The sequence below is a fragment of the Marmota marmota genome, unplaced genomic scaffold (assembly GCF_001458135.2).
Source record: "Marmota marmota marmota unplaced genomic scaffold, marMar, whole genome shotgun sequence".
Taxonomy (NCBI): domain Eukaryota; kingdom Metazoa; phylum Chordata; class Mammalia; order Rodentia; family Sciuridae; genus Marmota; species Marmota marmota.
Window position 1 is genome coordinate 5,535,183 of NW_025999998.1, and position 20,433 is coordinate 5,555,615.

Consider the following 20,433-nt stretch of genomic DNA (forward strand, 5'->3'; position numbering starts at 1 on the left):
TGTGGACCTGATTGGAGATCCCCACCCTCCTTTTCCAGCGGCAGTGACTGGCTGAAGAATAGACACACAGTCCCTGATTCTAAGAGTTTAGAGTTGTGGCGTCCACACCCCACTCCACCAGAGTGCCGATCCCTCTACACACCCCTCTCTCCTCTTCCTCTACTTCTAACTTCCTCCTAAGGGCCCATCTTACCTATAGTCGTTCCTCTGGGCAACGCAGCACTTTTTCTAAATGCTTATGTTTTAGGAAACTATTCATCTCGGAGCAATGGAAAGCCCAGGTACTTTCATATCAGGGCCAAACAAAACTCAAACTAATGTCTCAGCACACTGGCCTGCCTCAGAAAATCTATATGCCTAAAAAAACTACCAGAGGGGTAGATATTAAGTGTTGATGGCACTTATGAGTAGAGGCCTTGTATGTGATTTTGCAGTTGCTTTTAAAAATTGTCTTACATTTATTGCTTCCCAGGAACACAAGTTACATAGAAATAATGTTTAAAAAGCAGCAATGGAGAGTATAGTTAGATTGCTGAATAATACAAGCTAAGAAAACATTTTAAGAGCTCACAAAGGGTTTATGTGTTTCTAATTAATTTTAATTACTTAATAAACTATCCATAAGTCCTTTGCTAAGTTCTTAAATTAGAAACACACATATGCTCTTTTCTTTGTTCGCTTTATAAATGAAGGTCACTGAGAGGCATAGCTATTGTATGTTGTGTGTAGAATCAGAACCTTCACACTACATTGATACTTGGTAATACAAATATTAGGATTTAGACCATAAAAACATCATATTATTAATATGCATAATAATGATCTCATTGGTGTATGCAACCAGACTACTAGGCCCCTTCCATTTATAGAAGTGAAAGTTGAGGCATGGAGAAATTACAGAGCTTAACCAGGCTCACTCTGTTAGAGAGCAAGCTATGCCCTGGAGTCTAATGGTAGTGGGGGTCTGCCACCACCAGTGCTTGCAACCTAGCCTGAAGAATTTCAAGGCATTGCCCTTTAGTTGTGGATAGGAGGTTATTAGAAAAGAAAGAGAAAGGGAAAAGAGGGGCACTCTCAAGAGAGAAAGAAGAGAATGGGTCCTCTCAGAGTGGTGAGGGGCAGCCCTCTTCCTATACTCCTGTTTTATTGGGGGAAGATCCCAAGGACGTTTCCCAAAAGACTGGCTCAGGTCCACCTTTCGACTTTTGACTAATAGTAGGATTGTGTCAGACTTTCAGGTCCCCACTGTGAATTGTCTTACCACATGGAGAGGAGATTTTACTATTATAATGACATGCTAAAGATCCAGGCAACTCTGGGTCACTTTGGACTGTGCTGACCAGTAGTTGGAACTTGTTCTTACAGATTTCATGGTTGGGGGGTTTTGCTCTATTTATCCTATCTCCATGAATCTGCAATCTGGTCTGTGTAGTCACCAAAGTGCCCCCTTCAGGGTAACTTGTGCTCTTCTTATCAGTAGGGAGGAATGTTTTGGACTACATTTCTCCTACAGATAACAAGTTGTTTACTGAGGAATATAGCATATCCTATTGACTTGAACCAGGCAGGACCAGAGTGGTCTCATGTAAATTGCCTTTTTTTCCCCCTGATACTGGGGATCAAACCTAGAGGTGCTCTACCACTGAACCACACCCCCAGTTCTTGTTTATTTATTTATTTGTTTGTTTATTTTTTGAGACAGGGTCTTGCTAAGTTGCTGAGGGTCTTGTTAAGTTGTTGAGGCTGGCCTTGAACTTGCGATTCTACTGCTTTAGCCTCTTGAGTTGCTGCAATTACAGGTGTGTGCCACCACACAGGACTGGTAAATTGCTTTTGTTTTGAACAACCAATTAAAAAAAAAGAAAGAAAGAAAGAAAGCATGCCTAGAGGCTTGGGAGGTTGAGGCAGGAGGATCGCAAGTTCAAACCTAGTCTTAGTAACTTAGTGAGACCCTAAGAAACTTAGAAAAACTCTGTCTCAAAAAAAAAAAAAAAAAAGGACTGGGGATGTGGCTCAGTGAGTAAGTACTCTGGGTTCAATCACCAGTACCAAATAAAAAAAGAAAAAAAAGAAAGCATGTGAGTGTTAGAGCAGTAAGGTCGAGTCTATAGAATTACCTCCTTTAACTTCATGTTCCCTCTGCTCATATCTGTCTGCATATCTGTCTGGTACCTATTGAGTGTATTGTAGCAGGAGGAAGAAATGCTACAATTGTTTTTCTTTCTAAATTCAGTATCTGTTTTAAACACAGTGCAATACAAAGGATGCAATGCATGGAATGTGATGTGATGCATATGTTTCAGTGAAGCACCTAGAACAGTGCCTGCCACACAATAAGCACTAAATCAATGTCAATGAGTTTAAATCTGAAAAATAGTAAGTCCAGTCTTTCCCTTTTCACCTGAATATATGGGGTGGGGGGTGTGGAGCCTGATATACACAGACAAACTGACACAGACTGACGAGGATAAGAAAGAAATGCACTTAGATTTTGGGGAAAATGGGCAAATGAGACGTAAGGCAAGAGCTGAGAAGTCAGCAGTTTATTCAGAACTAGCATCAGCAACTTTTCCAAAGTCAAGAACCAAGGTTCTGATGATATTTTAATCTGAAATGTGATGAAAGGTCAGTGTCCTCTCTTGAAATCGGGGACCAGTGATTCATGACTGGGAGAAGATCATAAGCAGCTGGGGATAAAGAGAGGAGGAAGGAGGAATTCACTTGAGAGCCAGCCTGAAAATTGGCCTCTCTTGTGTCATAGCCCAGAAACTGGAGGTAGATCAGTCTCTTGAAGCACATAAGGCTTGGGATCCACCAGGTCTTTGCAACCTGTTGTCAAGGGAAAGGAAGGAAAGGTGTGAGTGGGAGTTCTGGTCAGAGCAATTGAGATGCTTGCTTTCAGAAGGACAGAAGTGTAGGTTTGGCTTATTCATTGAAGAGAACTTCAAAATAAAAGGAGGTTTATTGTAAGTGTAATAAGTTAGGGTGTGAGATGAGGCACTAATGAAGCACTCTTCCTGTCCCAGCTCCACCCCACCTCCAAGTCATTGAAAGTGAAGAAATAACCAGGGAGATAGTTCTTAGTTAAGAAAAAGTTTTCAGAGCTTACAAAGGCCAAATTTCAGTAAGTCAAATTTCATGATTTCTTGAGTCTTTCAGGTGCAGGGGTGGAGCAGGGAGTGATGGCAAGAGAAGAGAGGGGGGAATGTGAGAGGAAAAACAGTTCCACTGGCCTTTAACAAGGAAATGAGTGGACTCTTGTGATAGGGAGAAGGTTCTAGGTGCTTGAAGATTCAAACTGTCCTCTTCCCCTCTCATTCTTGGAGAGAAAAAGGGGGTGCTATGCATATACCCCTAAAGTTTGAGAGCGCCTAACAAATATATTAATACTTTTTACCCAAATTTTCTCATGGTAGGAAGTTCACTGTATCTGCCATGCCTGGGAGTGTGAAGGGATATGGAGTTATACTTAGGGATGAAGAAAATGGGAACAGCTCTCATCCCAGGCACCTGAAACCTAGGAACTACCAAGACACCAACAGTCAGTATGGCTCTGGGTTATGCAGAAGGGAGGGAAGCCAGTGGTACAGACAGCCAGGAGCTTATCAAAAGCCAATAACAGTAAATGGAGCCAGGCTGAGACTAGATATTTCCCTCTCTCACTCCAAGACCACAGGGCCACCAGTGTAGTTTGTTTTGGGAGGAAAGAGTTTTGGAAAAGATACGGGATTAGAATTTTAAATGGGACTCAGTTAAATGGGACTCTTCAAAATGTTAAACATGGAGTTACAGTATGGCCCAGCATTCTCCTCCTAGCTATATATACTCAAGAGAAGTGCAAATATATGTCCACACAAAAATGTCTACACAAATCTTCATAGCAGCATTATTCATAATAGGCAAAAAGTGGAAACAACCCAAATGTCCAGAAACTGATGAATGGGGAAAAATGAATTATGGCCATACAACAGAATATAACTCAGTCTTAAAAAGGAAAATGAAGTTCTGATACATGATGGGGATGAACATTTAAAACATTATGCTATGTGAAAGAAGCCAGTTGCAAAAGACCATATATTACATCATCCCATTTATCTACAGAGTAGATCTATCCATACAGGCAGAAAATAACTAATGGTTGCTTAATATTGGAAGATATGAGAGGAAGCAGGTAGGTGAGTGTTGGTGACTGTGAAAGGGTACCAGGTTTCATTTCAGGATGAAAATGTTTAAAATTTGATTGTAGTATTGGTTGTACAAAACTAAAAAACATTTAAATGGGTGAATTATGTGGTATGTGAATTATATTCCAAAAGCCATAGGAAACACGGGACTGGTCTGAGTCATAAGTGACCTGTACATTGTGAAGGTCACTCACTATCCTATAGGCTAGGAGGGTTTGACAGAATACTAGTGATAATAGTTATTAGAAAAATAAAATATTTCAATGAATTGAGTTCCTTCAGACCATTTGGTGACACAAGGATGGGCAGGACTTGAAACTGTCAGAAATAAGGTAATACCAATGCCATCTGCTTCCCTTGCTACCTCTCACAGTTCACGGAGTTTCTCTTCCCCTCTGCTCATCTCTACCTATGAGAGATGCTGAAAGCCAGGTGTGGTGGCACATGCTTGTAATCCCAGTAACTCAGGAGGCTGAAGCAGGAGGATTGCAAGTTTGAGGCCAGCCTTAGCAACCTAGCCAGGCCCTAGGGAACTTAGTGAGACCCTTTCTCAAAATGAAATGGGCTGAGGATGTAGCTCAAAGAGAGGGAGGGAGGNAGAGAGAGAGAGAGAGAGAGAGAGAGAGAGAGACCAAAGAAAGAAGCAGACAGAAAGAAAGCAGGCCTGACTAGCATCTTGGTTCCAGTCCCTTCTGCAGACTGGGTTGTGGTCCCAGCCTCAGGTTTGGCTGGATAACCATGTATCCTTAGCATTTTCTGCTCAAGTGGTTGGCTGTTACATCAGAGGGCTGTATGAGTAGTGGGGGCCATGCTGACCCAGGCCTAACTTAATTTGTAGAGCAGTGAGATCAAGGTAGACCCAAGGAATACATTATCTGGAGCCTTTCCTTTTCTTTCCTGATTTTTGCCTCAGGAAGGCCAGAGGGAGACAAAGTCATGGGACGGGACATCAACACCACACCACGGTATGCTGTAAGATGAGAGCCCAGCAACTGGGGGCTGATGAATTCCAGAGTTAGCCGCTTCCCCAAGGTATTGCCTTGACAGAGATAATCAGGACTACAAGTGATCGCAGGATTAAAGTGAGGAAGAAATTCACCTCCTGAAGCTTGGACCGACATCCCTTGGCTTTTTGACCTGGGCAAGCCAGGTCGAAAGGTGAAGTGCTTGGGCCAAGGAGAATTCTAAACTTAAATTCAGGTAAAGGAAATCAGAGGTTCTCATAATGACTCATTGGTTTCAGATGAGATTAAAAAAAAATTTTTTTTTCAGTCAATTTTACAGTCAAAGGTGAAATGTAGCCAGTTGACTCGTGTTTTGAAATTAGGTCAGTGATTCCCAAACCTGATGGTTTCTGGCTGCACATCAGAACCCCCTAGGAAACTTCAAAAACAGAGTTACCTAGGCACTACCAAAATCTCCTAATTCAAAATATCTAGGGCTGAGTTCCACGAATCTGCATTTTCCAAAATGTCAGGTGGTTCTGAAATAATCAGCTCTGCTCTTGTTTGGGGATCAGCATTAGGTAATCCCTGGGCTTGATTTTGCTGGTAACAGCAATTCTTGAAGAGAAGTAAGTAAGATGGAGAAAAGGAAGGTGAACATCCAAAGACAAATTGTGCCTATTTCAAGATGTGGCTTATGTTTCTCTGTACATACTTAGAATTTCTTTTTCCAAGACAAGCTGGTATCATGATCTGCAATTTACCAATGGTAGTAAGGGGTTGAGGAGGGAAATATTCAGATATAAATGGATGCCCTCTAAAATGCCTGAATCAAGAGACAGAGCATTGTAATTATAAATTATATCTTATAATTTGTAAAGAATGCCTAGAATTACTTTCTCTCTCTCTCTCTTTCTTTCTTCTAGTACTGGGCAATGAATTCAGGCGTGCTTTACCACTGAGCTACATCGACCATCCATTTTATTTTTAATTTTGAGACAGGGTCTCACTAAGTTGCTGAGAGTTTTGGTAAGTTGCTGAGACTGACCTTGAACTTGTGATCTTCCTGCCTCAGCCTCCCTGAGTAGCTGGCATCACAGGCACTCGCCTCCATGACTGGCCAGCCTGCAAGTGCTGCTTTCCCTATTACTCTGTTATCACAAGGCCATGTGACTGTATTTCTGATTCACTCAATAGAGGATGTTTGTTTATTGAATGTTATATTCTAGAAGCTGGGAACACAAAACTTCTTGAGACATTGTCCCTGACTCCAGGGGACAGTGGGGAGAATGACAAATGAAGAGAATTTTCATTGAGGGTGGTGAATGCAGGGACAGAGAATACCTCTCTCAGCCTTCGCTGACAGCCAGCCTTCTGAGGGACACTGGGGCCTGTCTCATAGCCTGAAACAATGGGATGTTGGTGGTATTGGGGGGGGGGCAATAGATGTGTCTAATAGGTCCCTAGTTAGTACGTAAGGTGACTAATTCTAAAAGGAATGGCTTGGAAAAGTTTGCTTCATTATACAGAAGATGAATCTGAAACCCTGTGGAGTTAAGTAAACAGGTGGCTTGTGGGAGATTGAAGAGCAGCCACTTCTGCCTTTTCTGCTCCCTTATCACTCTGGCTCCTGCTCAGACCTGAGTACCTTCCTTTCATCTCCTGCAGATAGACCAGGTGAGCTGTATGCTGAGCAGCACAGGGATCATGATCGGACACATTGTTTTCTTGTTTTTGGTACTAAAGATGGAACACCAGTGGTGCTTAACCACTGAGCTACATCCCCAGCCTTTTTGTCTTTTAATTTTGAGAGAGTGTCTCGCTAAGTTGCTTAGGGCCTTGCTTAGTTGCTGAGGCTGAGTTCAAACTTGTGATCCTCCTGCCTCAGCCTCCCGAGTCACTGAAATCACAGGCATGTGCCACTATGCCTGGCTGTGATTAAACATTTTGGAAGCAGAGCTTTGTCCCATCTGTTTTATCCCTTACCAGTCCAGAAACCTTGAAAAAAGGACTTCTTCTCTTGGTACCTCTCTCATTATCTATAAAATGAGGATCATAAAAAACTTGCTTCATAGTGTTTTCGTGTAGATTAAATGAATGGATACAGAAAAAGTACCTAAAATAGGCCTGCTGCCACATAGTAAGTGTTCAAAATGTTAATTATTTTAGTTTTATGCTATTACCTGGTTGGTGTGGCTATCCCAAGATCATATTCCCCAACCATGATTAAATCAGCTCATTTTTTTTCATTAAGAATTTAAATGTAAAAGTTTCTTTATTCCCAAGAGCACAAAATAACACATTGTGCTATTATGAAATATTATTAAAATTTAAAAAAAAAAGTATAAAGAGAAAGTGAAGATGACCCAAATAACAAGCCCCAGAGGTAATTGCTGTTAGTATTTTTATAAACATAACTCTCTATGACTCTTTGGACACATTCATAAAAATTTAATTTTAATAAGTGCCATTATATCAGAATCAATTCAATGAACAGCTTTTATCATTCAGCAAAGGTTCTATAGACACCTTTTCATGTCAATAGTTACAGATCCCATGCTTATTTGTGGAGATTAAGAAGTACTTCATTGTACGGTGTGCCATAATTAAGCTATTCTCTATTGGTGGCCATCTAGGCTGTTTCCAATACAGTACAGTTGCTACTACAAAACAATGACCACAAAAAACTCTGCACAGCCAGCTCTGGGAACTTGTCTGAGTATTTCCTTGGGGCAACTTGCTGTAAGTGGATCAAGGGTGGATACCTATGGACACATGTCCCAATAGAGGAACTCACATATTGGGAAAACAGTTCAGCTAGTCAGCTGGTTTGACAAGAACTGACATGGTGTGGCTTTTGCAACCACTCAGGGCCTGGCTGTGGGAACACACATGGGCTGGTGGCCAATTTGTGGGAGGGCAATTTCTTACTATCTGTCCTTGCCTATAGGCTTCAGAGATGTCATTCCTGTGCTATCAGGTAAATTTTCAGACCTGAGAGGGAAGTCTATGGGAGAATTTACTGACTTCTTTGTCAGTCCAGTGCCCTACAATTTCTCTGAATTTCTGGCTTTTCTAGGAAATCAGGTTAGGGAAGTTCAATTGGTTGAAAAAATGTCACATAACTTTTGAGGAACCTTCTGTGGGTATAATGTCCATGGGTATTTTACTCCAATCAAGATTAGGGCAGATTTTTGCAGGCACCAAACTTCCTTATCCCTTGGGAGTAATCCTGAGCATCTTCCTCAGCACATGAAGCTGGAGTGTGAAGCAACACACAACAGTGGTGGCCAGGAAGCCCACCAGCTTCTACTGGCTGAAGATTAGCAAAGGGTGGACAGAAAGTGGGAGGAAAAGCCAGAGGAGGACTGCCTCAAGGCTTGGCCAGATCCTGATGGCTCCTCTCATAGGTGGGGGAGGGGAGGAAATGCCTGAGCCCCCAGTGGAAACCAGAAGTCCACCAGTCTACATATTTCTCTTCAGCCTCACTTCCGGACCCCTCAGAGGGAGACCTAGGGTAGAGCATTGTGTCACACAGGCTTGGGGTGGTTGAGGGGTAATCAGAGAGGACCAGTGGGATGTGCTACCTGCCTTCACTTTCAGTTATTCCTAACTGAGACAAAAGCAGAAGTTCAGGCTAACTTCTACAGAGGTCTAAAAAAAAAATCACCAGGGCAATTCCAAGTGCCCTATATGTTTTAATCCATCTAACTCTCACAACAATCCTGGGAGGGAGATGCCCTCATCGATTCCCATTTTATGAATAGGAAAACTGAGGCAAGAGAGGGTAGACAATTTGCTGAAGGTCACACATCAAGTGAATGAGAGAACTGAGATTTAACCCCTATAATCTTGTTTCAGGTTCCTTTTACTTTCCATTGCTTCTCTTTATCATTATGTTAGTGTTGGTAATAATGGGCATGTGTCATTCTATCTTTGATCAAATACTCCCAAGAAAAACAGATTAGACATGCCAGTGACTCTAGAGAACTTAATGGGATCAATCTGGAGCCAGTTGATCAAAGTGAAGTCTCCTAAAAGTGATCAAAAACTGATCCAACAAGGATTTTATGGATTTTATGGATCTACATCTGTTTGTGCTCCTCATCCCCTTGCTCACCACTCCCTAGCTTCCCAACAAGAGTACTGATTGGAACCCTACCTGGCCTGCGACTGGGAAAGACAACAGCATCTTTAGAGAACAATGGAAATTCCAGCTAGAGGATTTGCACCAAAAGTAGAATGCATGGTCCATCTTTGCTTACTCTTTGTCAACTCTAGTTTCTTACCCTTTTCCTTCCTTTTTCTTGTGTCCTTTCTTCATAGGCTGCAACTATATTGTATACAATAGACACACCATGGATTTGTTTTGTATGTGCATGTTTTGTGTGTGTGTGTGTGTATGTGTGTGTGTGACATACAAAAATTTTCTCCATGGATTTTTAATGTTCTAGAAGTGTTAGTAAGTCATCTAATTTAATAAACATTTTACTTCCATACCATGTTTGAAATTATGACCTCACTGTCAAGACAGATAAATGATTGGGTCAAATGAGGTACCTAAAACTGTCAGGGGCCCCATCAGACTGGCTGAGCCATCACTGGATATACTAAGAATGAAGAGAGGCAGAAGTGACCAAAGAGTGGACAAGCCAGCAAGCCATTTTGCAATGTACAGGAAAGAGACTGGCATGCTGGGAGAGTTGGTCTTGGGAGGGACCACATTTTTATTATGAATAAAACAGCTTCTATATTCACTCCCAAGAAATTTTAAGGATAATCATGGTATTTTGATTTGACACAAGCCCACTCACAAAAGATGTTTGTCTTCTTTCTGATGTGTGTGCCTGTGGGTGGGGGTGGGGGTGCATGCATGAACACATGCATGTGTAATGATTCATTTCCAGTAACATTTTAAAGTTCAAACCAAAGCATTTTCATAATCACCCTGACCTTTGAAGGAGTAGCTTCCTATTTTACTTCACCCTGTCCACATTCATTCCTCAATTCTCTAGTTGTAGCCCTTCCCTTCCTAGCAATAGAACTTGAGACTTTTTTTTTTTAGGTACTGGGATTGAGCACAGGGGCAGTCTATCACTGAGCCATATCTCCAGCCCGAGACTTTCTTGATTCTGTCTACACAATTGTGTCCCTTTCACATAATCCAGGAAAAATGTCAAAGAGAAACTTCTTTTTGAGATCTATCATCTACAATCATCAATTATTCCTTGTGGCAATTTGCATTTTATGGATCTACTTTCTCTCAAGTCCCAACTATTTTCCCAACTTAATACTTTTAATTGAGAAACACCAACACACTGGAGACACAAGAGGGACATTTCTTTTCTTTCTCCCCCCACCCCCTTTTCTTTTTGGTAATGGAGATTAAACCCAGGAACACTTAACCACTAAGCCACATCACCAGCTCTTTTATTTTTTATTTTGAGATAAGGTCTCACTGAGTTAATTAGGGCCCTGCTAAATTGCTGAGGCTGGCTTTGAACTCAAGTGATCTTCCTGACTCAGCCTCACCAGCTGCTAGAATTCCAGGCTTGCATCACTATGCCTGGCAGGGCATTTCTTCTTTTCAGGTAATATAATGAAGTTATTTTGAGGACAAAGAAAGAATCTGTTCTAGGATTCTAGGACTGCCCAGGATATTCAGAAAGGATTTAAGGATATTGACAGTGGACTATAATATGCAGCAAAGGGCACAGATAAGAAGTGGGGCTAGAAAGAGGAGGGAAATAAGAACAGAACTTGAAGCCAGAGCCTGTTCCTTTCCCTGGGCACGAACCAAGAAGAGGGTGTGCTTGCTGCCAGGACCCACTGGCTTTCCAGGGCTGAACCACCGTCAGCCTTTTCCAAACTGTGACAACAAACCCCTAGTGTTCTCTCTGCTCCCATGCCCCTGTAGTGCACACCCCCACACATCACAGTGAAATAGTCTCCTAAGAGTCAGATCAACCATTCCTCTACTTAGCACCTTCAACCACTTCTCATCACCTTTAGAACAGAATTTGAACTCTTTATCATGGCCCTTGGGGGTCTACATGATGAGCTTTAACATCTGTTTGTGCTCCTCATCCCCTTGCTCACCACTCCCTAGCTTCCCTGGTCTCCATTCTCTCCCTTAAACTTGCTGAACTCAACTCCACCTTAGTGCTTTGGTGTACATTGCACTTACCTGCTGGGGATATACTACCTTTAGTATGGCTAGCTCCATTTAAATGTCACCTTTTCAGAGATGCCCCTGTCCCACCCATGCTGTTTAAAGTTGGTTTCCAACTCTGTTATCCTTTAGGTTGGATCTTTATTGATTAATATTTTGCACTTACATAGCTACTCATTTGTTTATTTTGTATCTCCATACCTACCTGCTGACTAGAATGTGACTTTTATGAGGTAGGAGCCAGGTCTTCTTTTATTTGCTTTTGTATCCTTAGGGTCTTGTTCCAAGACTTGCTACTTGACATGTAGCAAGTGCTCAGTAAATACTACTTGAATGAAAGAATATCATCTCTAAGCTTTTTAAGCCAATCTTGGACAGTTAGCAATTAAAATTTCCAAGACTGGTGGTCAAAGCAAAGCAACTTATTACTTGATAAAACAACTATTTTGGTCTTAAGATGAAAGGGAGATTTTTCTTAATGTCCTCTGTCCACTATGTAGTAAAATGAAGGATTCCTCAAAATTATATTTATACTATACCCAATAACCAGTTTAAACAAGTTATTTTATTAAAATAACCTCAGTAGAGTCCAATAATGTTATAGACATTACAATTTAATGTATTCTCTGCATTAGAATACCAGGAACAAATGTGGTGTTGCTTAAATGCTCAGCTATAGCTAACTCTAGTTCCTCTTTCCCCTATCTGTCTTTCTGTCTGTATATCTACATCTATAATATATATATATATATATATTTTTTTTTTCTTTTTTTTCTTTTTTTTCTCTTTCTTTCCCTCTGGGAAGCTAGACTGCATCTCCCAGCCCCCCTTGCAATTAGATATGGTCATGTGACTAAATGCTAACTAATGGAATATGAGAGGAAACTGCACTATTTTCAAACCCAGCTTGTAAAATTCTCCCAATGAGATTCTCTATGCCCTCCTAGTCCAACTAGTCACATGGAGCTTTCCAAGAAAAACATAAAAACCATGTGTTAAAGATAGCAGAGTCATTGTCCATCTCAGTCCTTGAATGACTATATGGGGCAGACTGCTGCCTAGGTAAATTTTGATCCTTCCTTTTATATATATGAATTTTATCCCATGCGTAAAACAGAACATATGCATTCTTTTATCAACTTATGTACATTCTTAACATATATTAACTCATGCAATTGTCCTAATGTGGGAGATGTAGAAGGGTGCAGTCAGCCAGGGCAAGATGACAAATGAGATAGTCGGGGGCAATACCAGAACAAAGGATCATAGAAAGGTTTTCTAATGAGGTCAACTTTCTGGTTGACAAAAGTGCTTGTGGACACAAGTGGGGACCCAATTAGACAGACACTTTTGTATTCATGCCCCTAAGCAGGAAATCCAATAGAAAAAATAAAATAGACATGAGGACACAGGAGGCACCTATCAATAGTAAGAAGAGCCTAGACAGGGGAATAAATAAGGAAAGGAGGAAATTCCAGAGATCACAAAAAGAACAAGCCAAAATTCTCCCACCAGCCTCCTGGCTCTGGTGCCCCTTCTCCTTGGAGAAGCCTGTTACTGTTGCTTTTATAATAAACCTGCTCTTGCTTGCTGTCTCTGTGTCCTATTCTTCAATTCTTTGCTGAGCAGAGATGACAAATCCATCACCCCTAGACAGCAACATTAACAACTCTAGGAGTCAGATACTATTGTTGACTCCATTACATAGATGCAGAAATAGAGACACAGACAAGTTAAGTAACTTATCCACAGTGAGATAACCTAGGAAGTAGCAGAGCCAGAATTCAAACCAGACCAGATTAATGCTAAAGTCCATGTTCTTAATCACTCTACTCTTTTATTTCTCTAATAGAGTTTTGTTAAACTCTTGGTTGACTCAGGTATAAAACAACTAGCTAAAGAAATAAACAAACCAAACTTTAGTCTTTCCAACATATTTATATTTCCTAGGATCATGGGAAATACTTTCACATTGGCCTGGATTATCTTGGGTCACTAAGACATTGTTTGTCCACAAGCTTGGTGTCTGTAAGTCTATGGGTGTAATATTGGGTGCATTAATATTGCATTTCTTCCTTTTGTTTCATCAGTCTTTTAATAAGGATGTGGAGTCAGAGAGATGATTCTATGAGTAGGGTATAGATCTGGGGATAAGGGTGGGAAGAAGAGTTTGAATTACTGACATGCCAAGATATTATTTGGGTAGTGGGAAAATAACCACTTATTTTTCTTAGTTAGAAAAACAAATCCATGTAACACAGCCTAAAAAGATCAAGAAACAGCTCTAGAGGATTACTTGGCCTATGAATCAACTGAATGATTTAACTGAATAAATAAATTTACAAATAACCACAAACAGTGTCACGGCTATATTGAAATACAAACCTGCTTGACAGACTGTATGGGACTTCCCTACACCATTACCTTGTCATCGCTGTAGCTCCAGGAAGGTGTTGCTTTTACCTGTGTAGAGCCCAGTGGGGTAAGGAGTGGGATCTTATAAGGAAGGACTTGTTAAAGAGTGGCCTATGGGCCAAATCAGGTCTACTGCTTGTTTTTGTAAACAGAGCTTTATTGGAACACAGACACACTCTTTTGTCTTATCTTGTATGTATATGGCTGCTCCTGTACTACAAGGGTAGAGATAAGTAATTGTGACAGGACCACATGACTCTCAAAGCCTGAAACATTTACTATCTGGACTTCTACAGAAAACATTTGCCCACACCACTGTTATAAAGGACTAGGGAGAAGAAAGGATAAAGGTTAGTTTGGAGTCTGATTGTGGGAATCTCAAATGGGGAGGTCAAGGTTCAATCAGAATGAAGCCTCCTGTGCTCCCTGACCAACAAATTACTGTAATGTCAGAAGTTGATGATATCAGAAGTTAGATGAGATGAGGTCTGCTGGGTGTAACCTGGAACCAGTGCAGCCATCTTGGTACCAGGTTGGGTACAGAGTCAACAGACCAGTAGGGTGGGACCAAGAGAACTTCAGAGAAGCAGAAATGGTCATTCTACCTGTATATTTCTTATTTTAAGAGATAATGACCTTTCTTATTGTTTAAGCCAATATGAAGAGTCTGATTAAAAATCAAACAAACCCAAGAGAAAATAGTAGCAGTGAGTTCACAGGAAGCACTGGACACAAGATTCTGTGAAAAGGGCTTTTAAGTGTATATAAAGTTGCACCATGGGGAAAAGGGAGGAGTAAAAGATAGTCCTGAGGATTTTAGCTCTGGTAACTGGGAAATTGAATAATAATTAACAGAAATACAGAAATGTTGAGCATGACCCACAGTCTCTGCTTTGGGCAGGTTATTGTCCCATAAGTGAGCCAGACTGAGACAACTGACATTCCAACAAGGAATCTGCTTTTTATATTACTGCGTGACTCTATTCCCAACATGTGATAATATGATCTCTACACATTCTAGGAAGGCACAATTATATTTAATATGTATTTTTATTATAAGGGTTTATATTACAATAGAAATGGAATGTAGTTTTATCATGATGGGAATAAAATTATCAGATGGGAATAAAATCTCCTTCTCATAGGAGGAAGAATAGTAAGAGTGAAGAATATTTTTATAAAATCAAAAACCACTGAATTTATAGTAGAAAGTATGCACTGAAAGCTATATGGGTAAGTGTAATTCAATTCCATTTTTTAAAATAATATGGTAAATTCTGTATTCAATTGCTTTTAAAATGATGCATAAGATATTCAACAGATTAATGATAAAAACATACTTTTATAATTATGGAGAGACAAACACATATAGAGAGAAGATGGAGACTGAATGAAGACTTGGGGTAAAGGTGAGAAAGAAAGAGTAGGAGAGAGTGATGGTGCTATTTTTTGTGTTGCATATATACCCACAGGATGGGTGCCTTGATAATTGCCATGGCATGGCGAGGGCTGCAGGTGAGAAATCACACCCCAAGTGTTGTCTTGGTTCCAGGAGGCAAAATTCAAACTCATAAATACTATTTAAAAAAATTTTTTTTTGTAGTTGTATACAATAACTTTTATTTATTTATTTATTTATTTATTTATTTATTTATTTATTTTTATGTGGTGCTGAGGATCAAACCCAGGACCTTGCATGTGCGAGGCGAGTGCTCTACTGCTGAGCCATAACCCCAGGCCCAATACTATTTTAATGAAGTTTTCTAAACATAAAAATAAATAAGCTGATCAATGTAATAGAACAGAGTCCAAACACAGATAAAGTTAGATAGATAGAAAGACATAGATACAGACATAGTCACCTGGTTTTGTGATAAAGGTGACACTGCCATACAGTGGAGGAAACGATGATATTTTCAATACGGTAAATGGCACAGGGGAGTCATCCATATGAAAAAATATATTTTAACGCCTATCTCATATCATATGCAAACAACTGATTCCAGAAGGATTGCAGATCTAAATGTGAAAAATAAAACAACATAGAGTTTAAAAGAAAAACTGGAGAAATCTTCATGACTTTGGAGTAAGCAAAGTTCGCTTGAACCAGTACACACACAAAAAATGTGCTAGCCATAAGGAAAAAATTGGCAAATTGGACCACATAAAATTAACAACTGCCATTTGTCAAAAGACTCCATTAAGAGAAGAAATAGGCTGGGCTGGGGGTGTGGCTCAGTGACAGAGCACTTGCCTAGCAAGCAAGAGGTCCTGGGCTTGGGTTCAATTCCCAACACCTTCAGAGGGGAAGAAAAAGAGGGATCTTAAGAGAAAGGTAATAGGCACCCACAGAGTGGGAAAAGATATTTTCTTTTTTAAATTTTTTTATAGTTATAGATGGATAGTATGCCTTTATTTTATTTATTTTTTTATGTGGTGCTGAGGATCAAACCCAGTGCCTCACACATGCTAGGCATGTGCTCTGCCACTGAGCTACAGCCCCAGCCCAAGATATTTTCAACTCATGTATTGGAAAAAGGACTTGAATCTAAAATCTGTTAAGAATTTCTACAAAATAGAAAAGATAGTAACTCCTTATCCCTTATCATTTTTACTTGTAGGATACTTTCCAAGTCTCCCAGTGGATGCCCCAAACCACAGGTAGTAAGTACTAAACCCTATATATAATATGTGTTATATATATATATATATATTATGAAGTTTATAAATTTGGCATAGTAAGGTATTAAAACAATAAATAATAACATAGGAAAATTGTATCAATATACTGTAATAAGTCATATGAATGTAGTTTTTTTCTCTAAGTATCTTATTGTATTATAGATTTTAGCAACCTTAGCATACAATTTCTTTTCCTTCCTGAATCAAGAACTTTTTACCCTTCTCTTAAGAAAGCATGTTATTCCTTCTCTTTGGCATAGTCAAATTTCCTGCTTTGGTGTTGTTATTAAGTAAAATCAGGGTTACTTGAACACTAACATTGCAATACTGTAATAGTCAGTCTGATAACCAAGATGACTGCTCAGTGACTAAAGAGTGTATATAGCAAGAGTACACTGGATAAATTCTCATCCCAGGTGGAAAGAGAGAGATAGCATATGATTTCATGCTTCAGTGGTTTGTGTTTAGATTTTTGATGAACATTTATTTGTCTTTTGTTTTGCTTTTGGACAAGTAGGAACTGAACTCATAAATCAAGGTAGTGTGTTTCCATCTTCATGTCTGAGTCATTTTTGCATTTCCCATAATGCCTAGAGAATCCGGTAGGCACTCAATGAATGTTTAACAGAGAGGTTAACTTATCATGTAGGATTGTTGACATCTTTCTGTTAGAAACCAAACCAGGTCATTGTTTTTTTATGTTCTGTTTTCATTTTGACTAAAGAGTGGACAGAAATATTTAACTTGAGGTATAAAAACAGCAAATGCTTTCCATTAGAAAGCTGTTTGTTCTGAAATTAGCAAAGTGAGGCATCTTTTTTAAAACAAAACACAGTTTATTCAAAACAAACTTCTACTAAATTGCCCGTAGATTAAGTTATGTTATCCTGTATAAGTAACTTTGGCTTTGCCACAGCTCAGCACTTATGGATGATAGACACCCAAATAATTCTAAAAGGAACTGATGCTGGAATTTTAAATGTGCAAATTGAAAAAGAAAAAAATAGTTAATTTTGACATTATGAAAGATTATAAAATTACTGTATATCAATTTAGATCTTCCACCTGGTGCATTTTAATGCAGTTGTTTTAATTTTTACTATAGATACAAGAGTTAAACACTTTAATTTTCAAAATATTTAAACATTTTAATAAATAAAAACATTCATTAAAAGCAGTTTTTAAGTCGCCCATAACAGTAACAATCTGGCTGGATTTATCATTCTTGGACCTTAAAATAATTTAATAAACCATTTCTTGGTATCAATAACATCAATATACAAATGAATTTCAGGCTTTCTAACTACTGGGCATTATGCTAAACTCTTTAGATATGCGGCCTTATTTAGTCCTTATTTTTTCCCAGAAGAAGAAAGTCTCAGTGAAATGACAAACACAAGGTCATACAGCTAAGAAAACTGGAGTTTGGGTCTGACTGACTTCAGGCTTTCAATGCGTTCTCCTCGTCTCAAATATGAATACATGCCTTAATACAGGTGAATTTTCTTTTTCTTTTTTTTAAATTTTTTTTTATTATTTAATTTTTAGTTTTCGGCGGACACAACATCTTTGTTTGTATGTGGTGCTGAGGATCGAACCCGGGCTGCACGCATGCCAGTCGAGCGCGCTACCGCTTGAGCCACATCCCCAGCCCCTGAATTTTCTTTTCTGTCATTGTCACTTGGAATAAAACAAGTCTTAGATCAATGAGTTTCCTGGTATGTACAAATAGATTTTTTTTGTTGTTGTTTGTGGGGTTTGTTTTTTGCAGTTTTTTACTAGATACCTAAATAATGTTAATCAAGTTTTGAAGTCCGCAAAGTGTCTTAGAAAGAGATCATTATATTTGATTTCATACACTTTAACAGTCAGAACTTGCTTGACGCTTGCCACATCTCTGTCCAGAAAGAAGAGATAGATGATTGTTACAAGAAGCCTACTTTTGGCCATATGCCATTGTTGATGTAGTTTTTTTCCCCATTATTTAGCCCTGAAGTGGCATTTTTTCAATTTTCACAATAACAACAAAGTTTCTCTTAATCAGTTTAATTTATGCAAATTTTGTTGTTTGTTGCATCACTTCTCCTGATCTTCCTCTTTATTCTTCTCCATCACAGAGCATTGAGGTGAAAGCAGCTTTGTGTGTCTCTGGAAGGCTGGATACTTGATCTTAAGGGAGGCAGCCAAAATTTCCCATGAAGAAGCCAAGATGCTGAGACGGGAAGCCTAGGTTTGGAAGATTTTGATAGCTATGAATAGCCCCAAAATGCTGACCAAAAGCCTCATCTCTGTCATGCTGAAATTTCACTGGCAAAGGTGTATTAAATTTAGTTATCAGAATGCATGAATATAAATCAAGATCATTCTTGCAAGCTTTCCCAAGGTTCAACTCTCTTAATTTTTTTATGTCTATGGAAGCATAAATCTTGGGTTGATTTGGTTCATTTGTTCTTTTATAATATGATAATATCATTTATCAGCATGCAGATCTAAGCCTACAATTGCTTAATTGAAGGCCATAAATAAACTGATCATGCGTCCACAAATTAGAGGCTATGTTGGGTGTGAGACCAGCTTAACATAGGGAAAAATGAAAAAATTATTGATTCAGTTAAGTCCAGACTGAAATCCCAGGATGACTAAATTGAGCTTTTTAGACTCTCTCATCTCTAAAGTTTGTATTTGGCCTCATACACCACTAAGAGTTATAAGGCAAATAATTGAGCTTAGACTTTTAAAAAATTATAATTTATTTGGAATAGATAATATGTTCACTAGTTTCAAAAATCAAAAGGTACAAAAAGACATATAGTAAAATTCTCCCACTAGGAACCCAATTTGCCCCCCGCCCCAGGCAAGTAGTTTTATTTGCATATGGTTTTTGTGTATGCAAGCAAAAACACATACGACTTTTTTTTTTCCCCAAAGTGAAAAGTTTTTATCTGGAAAGATACATAAAGTACATAATATACAATCTCAGTGTACAAGTATTCATACTAGGACCCAGTATGCAAACTAATTTTCATAGTATGCTTATTTTATATATAATTAATATAGTGCACTGTACCCTTTGTTCTAGATCTTCCTTTTTTAATCAACAAAAAATATATGTTTAGAGATCTGCTTCATATTGGTACAGAAAGAATTTCTTACTTGTTTTTGTGGCTGTGTACTATGGGCTATGTACTTTGGATGTGCCACCACATTTATTTAACAAGTTCCCTATTAATGGACATTTGGGTTGTTTCCAGTGTTTTGTTATTATGAACAAAAATGCAAAGATGCAATGAATTTTCTTATATGTGTGTCATTTTAATACACATGAAAACAGATGTAGGATAAATTTTAGAAGTAGAATTGCTAGGTCATTTATACTTTTTTGTTTGGTTTTATTTCACAGTGCTGGGGCTTGAACCCAGGGCCTCATACATGCCCTGGGTTTAAGGCATACCACTGAGCCACATCCCCAGCCCTCAATTATACTTTAAAAAATTTTTTTTAGTTATACATGACAGTAGAATGTATTTTGGCAGAATATACATATATAAAGTATAACTTATTCTATTAGGTTCTCACTCTTGTGGTCGTACATGATGTGGAGCTACCCTTGTCATATATACAAATACAAGGCTAGGAAAGTTATGACCAATTAATTCTATTGTTTTTTCTATTTCTCTCCCACCTCCTTCTCTTAATTATCCTTTGTCTAATCCAATCTATTTCTATTATCCCCCTCCTCAACCTCCTTTGCTTTGGGTTATGATCCACAAATCAGAGAGAACATTCGGCCTTTGGTTTTGGGGTACTGGCTTATTTCACATAGCATGATATTCTCCAGTTCCATCCATTTACTGGCAAATGCAATAATTTCATTGTTTTTTATGGCTGAGTAATATTCCATTGTGTGTGTGTGTGTGTGTATTTATCCATCCATCTGTTGAAGGACATCTAGGTTTTTCCATAGCTTGACTATTGTGAGGTGAGCTGCTATAAACATGGATGTGGCTGTAGTACGCTGTTTTTAAGTCCTTTGGGT

General features: G+C 39.0%; 1 non-coding gene across 1 annotated transcript; it reads left to right on the forward strand.

Moving 5' to 3' along the window:
- Positions 1-15,939: 15,939 nt before the first annotated feature.
- Positions 15,940-16,017, forward strand: Trnaa-agc. Its single transcript has one exon. It is a non-coding gene; the product is annotated as a tRNA-Ala (tRNA).
- Positions 16,018-20,433: the final 4,416 nt, after the last annotated feature.